This window comes from Salvelinus alpinus, chromosome 34, assembly GCF_045679555.1.
Source record: "Salvelinus alpinus chromosome 34, SLU_Salpinus.1, whole genome shotgun sequence".
Taxonomy (NCBI): Eukaryota; Metazoa; Chordata; class Actinopteri; order Salmoniformes; family Salmonidae; genus Salvelinus; species Salvelinus alpinus.
In genome coordinates, this window is record NC_092119.1 from 7,359,124 (window position 1) to 7,366,603 (window position 7,480).

General features: G+C 43.2%; 1 protein-coding gene across 4 annotated transcripts in view; it reads right to left on the reverse strand.

Annotated features, from left to right (window-relative positions):
* Positions 1-4,369, reverse strand: part of asmt2 (acetylserotonin O-methyltransferase 2) — a 52,633-nt gene extending 48,264 nt beyond the window's left edge. The window contains exons 1-2 of one of the 4 annotated variants that reach the window (XM_071382446.1): positions 4,300-4,369; positions 3,905-4,077 (exon numbers count right to left, since the gene is read on the reverse strand). The gene's annotated coding sequence lies outside the window, so the exon portion shown is untranslated. Of the gene's footprint in view, positions 1-3,826; positions 3,846-3,904 lie in introns of those variants that run through there. The other 3 variants (XM_071382448.1, XM_071382445.1, XM_071382447.1) reach the window with 3 other exon arrangements.
* Between the last annotated feature and the right edge of the window lie 3,111 nt (positions 4,370-7,480).

Here is a 7,480-nt window from a genome sequence, read left to right on the forward strand (position 1 = left end):
CAGGGCGCCCAAGAAAGTCCAGCAAGCGCCAGGAACGTCTCTTAAAGTTGATTCAGCTGCGGGATCGGGGCACCACCAGTACAGAGCTTGCTCAGGAATGGCAGCAGGCAGGTGTGAGTGCATCTGCACGCACAGTGAGTCGAAGACTTTAGGAGGATGGCCTGGTGTCAAGAAGGGCAGCAAGGAAGCCACTTCTCTCCAGGAAAAACATCAGGGACAGACGGATATTCTGCAAAAGGTACAGGGATTGGACTTCTGAGGACTGGGGTAAAGTCATTTTCTCTGATGAATCCCCTTTCCGATTGTTTGGGGCATCCGGAAAAAAGCTTGTCCGGAGAAGCCAAGGTGAGCGCTACCATCAGTCCTGTGTCATGCCATCAGTAAAGCATCCTGAGACCATTCATGTGTGGGGTTGCTTCTCAGCTAAAGGAGTGGGCTGACTCACAATTTTGCCTAAGAACACAGCCATGAATAAAGAATGGTACCAACACATCCTCCGAAAGCAACTTTTCCCAACCCTCCAGGAACAGTTTGGTGACGAACAATGCCTTTTCCAGCATGATGGAGCATCTTGCCATAAGGCAAAAGTGATAACTAATTGGCTCGGGGAACAAAACATAGATATTTTGGGTCTATGGCCAGGAAACTCCCCAGACCCTAATCCCATTGAGAATTTGTGGTCAATCCTCAAGAGGCGGGTGGACAAACAACAACCGACAAATTCTGACAAACTTCAAGCATTGATTATGCAAGAATGGGCTGCCATCAGACAGGATGTGGCCCAGAAGTTAATTGACAGCATGCCAGGGCAGATTGCAGAGGTCTTGAAAAAGAAGGGTCAACACTGCAAATATTGACTCTTTGCATCAACTTCATGTAATTGTCAATAAAAGCCTTTGACACTTATGAAATGCTTGTAATTATACTTCAGTATTCCATAGTAACATCTAACAAAAATATCTAAAGACACTGAAGCAGCAAACTTTGAGGAAATTAATATATGTGTCATTCTCAAAACTTTTGGCCACGACTGTATTCAGCGCATTAACAAATAAAATGTGATTAGTGTGGCCATAATGAACCCCCAAAAAATCCATGCCTTTTGCGGCCAGTGGCCGTTGTGCCCTTCTCCCTGAGTGCTGCATGCTCCATCACGTGATCAGGCCTTTCTCACAGGCTACAAGTGAAGACATCTCAGGGACGAAACTGCGCGCTTCCTTATCCAATTCCGAGGTGCATATTGAAGATATCGGAAGTACTGTCCACATTTACTTTTCGTCAGCCAACAAGATGCATAAGTCCTACCGGACAGCAAAAGCACTAGCCTATGTCAATCTACTATCTCCCATAGTACAAAAGTCAACCTATTCTATTCTGTGCAAGAAATACATTTTCCAAACATAGTCTGGGACAGTTGTGGGATGCAATAGATCCCACATTGATACAACCACTAGCATCCAAATAACTTTTTAACGCAACAGATCAGAACGTTTAACTTAAAATGTTGATAAACTTTTAGGCTATTTCTTCACATTAAAAGCGCAGTTATAGGCTATAAGCGCTCCATTCGCAGAAAAAAACATTAGCAAAAGTAACCGCAAATGCGAATATGCATGTAACACTTTTATTATAAAGGTCAATTTTTATGGTGAAAATGATCTTCCCAAACTTGAAACTCACGCGCTGTGTATGTATGTAGTTAGGCTCTACACCCCTTGTAAAGCAGATTAATGTGCTTAATTTTCATTAGTTATTTGGCCAATTTAGTTACAAACCTTAGAAAAGCATATAGGCCTATGGAGTAGGCTACATGAGGTGTGCGACTATGTTTCTAAAAAGGCATCATTCACAAGTGATAGGCTAATATTGTCACCCATCAGACTGCTCTTGATTTAATATTGTCTTGACATATACTAAATAATATATGTGACATTTTGTTTTGATTTAGAATGGGCCATTTTCATGCACCTGTATCGAAACGGGCAGCGGGACAAAATACATGTCATCTATCTATATCTATAATTTAGCCCAAACAACTACCTCTTTCCCTACTGTATTTATTTATTTATTTATTTTGCACTCCATTATTTCTATCTCTACTTTGCACATTCTTCCACTGCAAATCAACCATTCCAGTGTTTTACTTGCTATATTGTATTTACTTTGCCACCATGGCCTTATTTTGCCTTCACCTCCCTTATCTCACCTCACTTGCTCACATTGTATATAGACTTATTTTTCTACTGTATTATTGACTATATGTTTGTTTTACTCCATGTGTAACTCTGTGTTTTGTATGTGTCACACTGCTTTGCTTTATCTTGGCCAGGTCGCAATTGTAAATGAGAACTTGTTCTCAACTTGCCTACCTGGTTAAATGAAGGTGAAATAAATACATTTAAATTAAATAAAAATGCACTTAAATAGCGAATGGAGGACGCTTTCTCGTGGTTTATTTATTTTCATGCCAGCCATGTAGGCTATACTCCTGTTGTAAATATAAGCAATATGCTTAATATTAGGAAAGTTAAAAAATAAATATAGTAGGCTAGCCTACAGAAAGCTGATGGGAGCCTCCTCGTTATAATAGAGGCCATCACTCTGTTTTCTAGAGCAATTGCAAAGCCAATAGAAATGTTGCGTAACATGAGCTCATGGGCTCTCATGAAGTGTTGCCTAGGTTTCCAATACATTTGCTTTGATGTCAGAGGGGTTAGAGGGACAATAGAGTGCTGAGTACCAGGCAGGTAGCAAGTTTGGTAGACTACTAATGACCATCAGCAGCATCAGAGCTGGGAGAAGCCTAATTATCGTGACTAAACAGTCAGGTGAATTTCACTGCCTTCATGACTCGACCGCCGGTGTGGCGGTAATACGGTCACTTTCTGAAGTCACAGTGATACAATTCAAAACTTACCTGGTTTAGATACGCTGTTTTATTATGAGGCCATAGCTACTATCAAAAGTTCCATGTAGGAAAATGTTCGATGTCGCACAAATATGAGGTGTGCAAAAATAAAAAATGTGACATTAAGCAGCCGCTTTTATCCAAAGCGACAGTATGCATGCATTCATTTAAAGTTTGTGGCCCCGGGAATCGAACCCACAATCATGACGTTTTGAGCACCATGATTTTTTCCATTGACGTTATTTATTTGGCTATCTTAATAGGCTATAGACTACATTTATAACAGTTGAATAGGCTATAGACTACATTTATAACATTTTAATAGGCTATGGACTACATTTATAACAGTTGAATAGGCTATATAATAGCGAGCTTAGGGTTAGAGCCATAGTTTGAGGCCCATGTGTAACAGTATAACTTTTGACCGTCCCCTCGCCCCGACACGGGCGCGAACCAGGGACCCTCTGCACACATCAACAACGGTCGCCCGTCGTTACCCATCGCTCCACAAAGGCCGCGGTCCTTGCAGAGCAAGGAGAAACACTACTTCTAGGTTTCAGAGCAAGTGACGTAACTGATTGAAACGCTACTAGCGCGTACCCGCTAACTAGCTAGCCATTTCACATCCGTTACACATGGAGGTAGCTATATGCAGAGCTGTGCAATACAAAGGAACTACATTGCATAACCCATTATTTTCCCTGCAAAATGTGTGGGCTTAACAAGAGGATAAATGTTTCGTAGGCTACATTCAGTCAACTAGCTGTCTGTTTGACTCTCTCGCTCCAGAAAGCATCATCACCATGAGATATGCTATAATATTGACCAGGGAGACAGACTGGCACTTGATGACATAATATAGTGGTAAAAACAATGTTCCGAAACGTGCAGCAACTGCCAACTGTTTTATAGTCCTACCTGTCTTATATACAATATGCGGCGTGAGTCGACAACATGGGGTTATTATCGTCTTGATGACATCAAAACCCGACTCACCCAATAGTTCGATGCTGTCACCTATTGACGACCGTCTGATGTACACTTCAGGTCGGATAGACAGATTCCTTTAGAATGGTCTAGTGCTGGATGTATGGAAGCTTTCGGGGCAACTGGGATAAAGATCCGTGTAGTAGACCCGCTAGTTCACTGCGGTTCTCTTCTACAAGTCACTGCAAAGATTCAGATATAACCGTAAAACAAAAAGTCGGCTCGCGATATGTTTAAAATACATCAACACAACATGAACCGTGTAATTCTACTCTGCGCCTGTCCCGCCCGGGCGCTACTCAGCATGTCCGTCTAATCCAATGACATGGCACGGTCAAAGATAAGTATAACTAACCCAAGATAGTTATAGTGTCGTTTTACAGTGGGAGTAAATGAAGTTTCACCTAGTTCCATCCTCTCCTATTACCCGTGATTGGACTTCCTCTCCCTCCGTTCTAAACGGATGCTTCAGTTTTGTAGCCGTGTGACGTGTCTGGGTCACCGCTTCTGTCTGTGACCCGGTTTTCCGATAGTGATGGAATTTAGAAATATTTATTTTATTTAACTCTTATTTTACCAGGCAAATTGACTGAGAACACATTTTAATTTACAGTAACCACATGGGGAATAGTTACAAGGGAGAGGAGGGGAGATGAATGAGCCAATTGGATGCTGGGGATGATTAGATGGCCATGATGGAATGAGGGCCAGATTGGGATTCTAGCCAGGACACCGGGGTTAACAGCCTTATTACTCTTACAATAAGTGCATATTTTCAACAACGGCAGAAGATGTAACATGCGTTTCCTCAAACAGCATGTAGAGAGAAATGATGCTAAATGTATTCAGTGCACGTGACTTATGAACTTTGATTTCATTTGGAGCATGTGTCAATACTGAAGTCTCCAAAGGGAGTGCTGCTCTCAAATAAACTTTCTGCATTCAAATCTTTCCTTAACATTATAATTATTTTACAATACTGATGACAGATCAGTTCCTAGAGAGGTATTACCATCTACGGCTGCAAATATTGAGGGTTAGGGTGCACAAAATAACCGATTTGGCACATAATTGTGCATGTTAGGCAAGCTCTCAAACTCAAGGTGGCATCCTGTCTTCTCCCTACGGTTCTCAGCCATCCTGTCTTCTCCCTACAGTTCTCAGCCATTCTGTCTTCTCCCTACAGTTCTCAGCCATTCTGTCTTCTCCCTACAGTTCTCAGCCATTCTGTCTTCTCCCTACAGTTCTCGGCCATTCTGTTTTCTCCCTATAGTTCTCAGCCATCCTGTCTTCTCCCTACAGTTCTCAGCCATCCTGTCTTCTCCCTACGGTTCTCAGCCATCCTGTTTTCTCCCTATAGTTCTCAGCCATTCTGTCTTCTCCCTATAGTTCTCAGCCATTCTGTCTTCTCCCTACAGTTCTCAGCCATTCTGTTTTCTCCCTACAGTTCTCAGCCATTCTGTCTTCTCCCTATCGCTCTCAGCCATTCTGTCTTCTCCCTATAGTTCTCAGCCATTTTGTCTTCTCCCTATAGTTCTCAGCCATTCTGCCTTCTCCCTACAGTTCTCAGCCATTCTGTTTTCTCCCTATAGTTCTCAGCCATTCTGTCTTCTCCCTACAGTTCTCAGCCATTCTGTCTTCTCCCTATAGTTCTCAGCCATTCTGTCTTCTCCCTACAGTTCTCAGCCATTCTGTCTTCTCCCTACAGTTCTCAGCCATCCTGCCTTATTCCTACAGTTCTCAGCCATTCTGTCTTCTCCCTAAAGTTCTCAGCCATTCTGTTTTCTCCCTATAGTTCTCAGCCATTCTGCCTTCTCTTTACAGTTCCCAGCCATTCTGTCTTCTCCCTACAGTCTCCCTAAACGCCTTAAAGGAAGCCCACCCGGACCCTCCCCTTTAGAGTCAGGTTTTGCGGCCGGAGTGCACACCTTTGGGGGGGGTACTGTCACGCCCTGGCCATAGAGAGGCTTTTATTCTCTATTTTGGTTAGGCCAGGGTGTGACTAGGGTGGGCATTCTAGTTTCTTTATTTCTATGTTTTCTATTTCTTTGTGTTTGGCCGGGTGTGGTTCTCATTCAGAGGCAGCTGTCTATCGTTGTCTCTGATTGAGAATCATACTTAGGTAGCCTTTTTTCCCACCTGGGTTTGTGGGTAGTTGTTTTCTGTATAGTTGTAGTTACCTTACAGAACTGTTCGTTTTTCTCTTTGTTATTTTTTGTTTCAGTGTTCAGTTTAATAAAATATCATGAACACGTACCACGCTGCGCTTTGGTCCACTCCTTCTTCATCAGATGAGCGTGACAAGGTGATGATGAGGTCCAGGTGTGCGTAATGAGGGTTGCCAGGACCGGTGGTTAGTAGACCAGCGATGTTGAGCACTAGAGCGCGATTAGGTGTGACACTTCTCCCTACAGTTCTCAGCCATTCTGTCTTCTCCCTACAGTTCTCAGCCATCCTGTCTTCTCCCTACAGTTCTCAGCCATTCTGTCTTCTCCCTACAGTTCTCAGCCATCCTGTCTTCTCCCTACAGTTCTCAGCCATCCTGTCTTCTCCCTACAGTTCTCAGCCATTCTGTCTTCTCCCTACAGTTCTCAGCCATCCTGTCTTCTCCCTACAGTTCTCAGCCATTCTGTCTTTTCCCAACAGTTCTCAGCCATCCTGTCTTCTCCCTACAGTTCTCAGCCATCCTGTCTTCTCCCTACAGTTCTCAGCCATTCTGTCTTCTCCCTACAGTTCTCAGCCATTCTGTCTTCTCCCTACAGTTCTCAGCCATCCTGCCTTTTCCCAACAGTTCTCAAGCCACCTGGATCTGACAACTTGGATGGAAAATTACTGAGGAGGGAAGCAAAAGTCATTCCGTTATCCAAGAATAGTAAAGCCTCCTTTACTGGCTCAAATAGCCGACCAATCAGCCTGTTATCAACCCTTAGTAAACTTTTGGAAAAATTGTGTTTGACCAGGTACAATGCTATTTTACAGTAAACAAATTGTCAACAGAATTTAAGCATGCTTATAAGGAAGGACATTCAACAAGCACAGCACTTACACAAATTACTGATGATTGGCTGAGAGAAATTGATGATAAAAAGATTGTGGGAGCTTGTCACGTAGAGTAGGCCAGAAGGCTAAACTGGAAAACCTAACCTCTATCAAAATAAAAAGATGGCGGAGCTGCAAAAGTTCTTCTGTGCAAAGGTATTTATTTACAAGGTGATTCCGGAACAAAAACAACAGTACTGCCATCAAACGTATACCTTATGGGACAGCTTAAAAACAATGCTGCCCCATCCACAGCTCGATCCAAAATGCCTTGGAGTCCATCAGGAACAGCCCTCAACCCAGAACCAAAACACAGGTGAAGTCCTTCCTAGGTCTGGCAGGGTGGTACCGGAGATTCATTCCGCAGTTTTCAACCATCGCTGTCCCTCTGACCAACCTCACTTCAAAGGTGGCCAGCAACCCCGTGAAGTGGACTGAGGAGTGTGAGGAAGCCTTCATGATTACTGAAAGAGAGGCTCCTTTTGTAGGGCTAGCCCCCCCTCAGAACAATGAACACTAATTAATAATTAATTAAGCAATTACCTA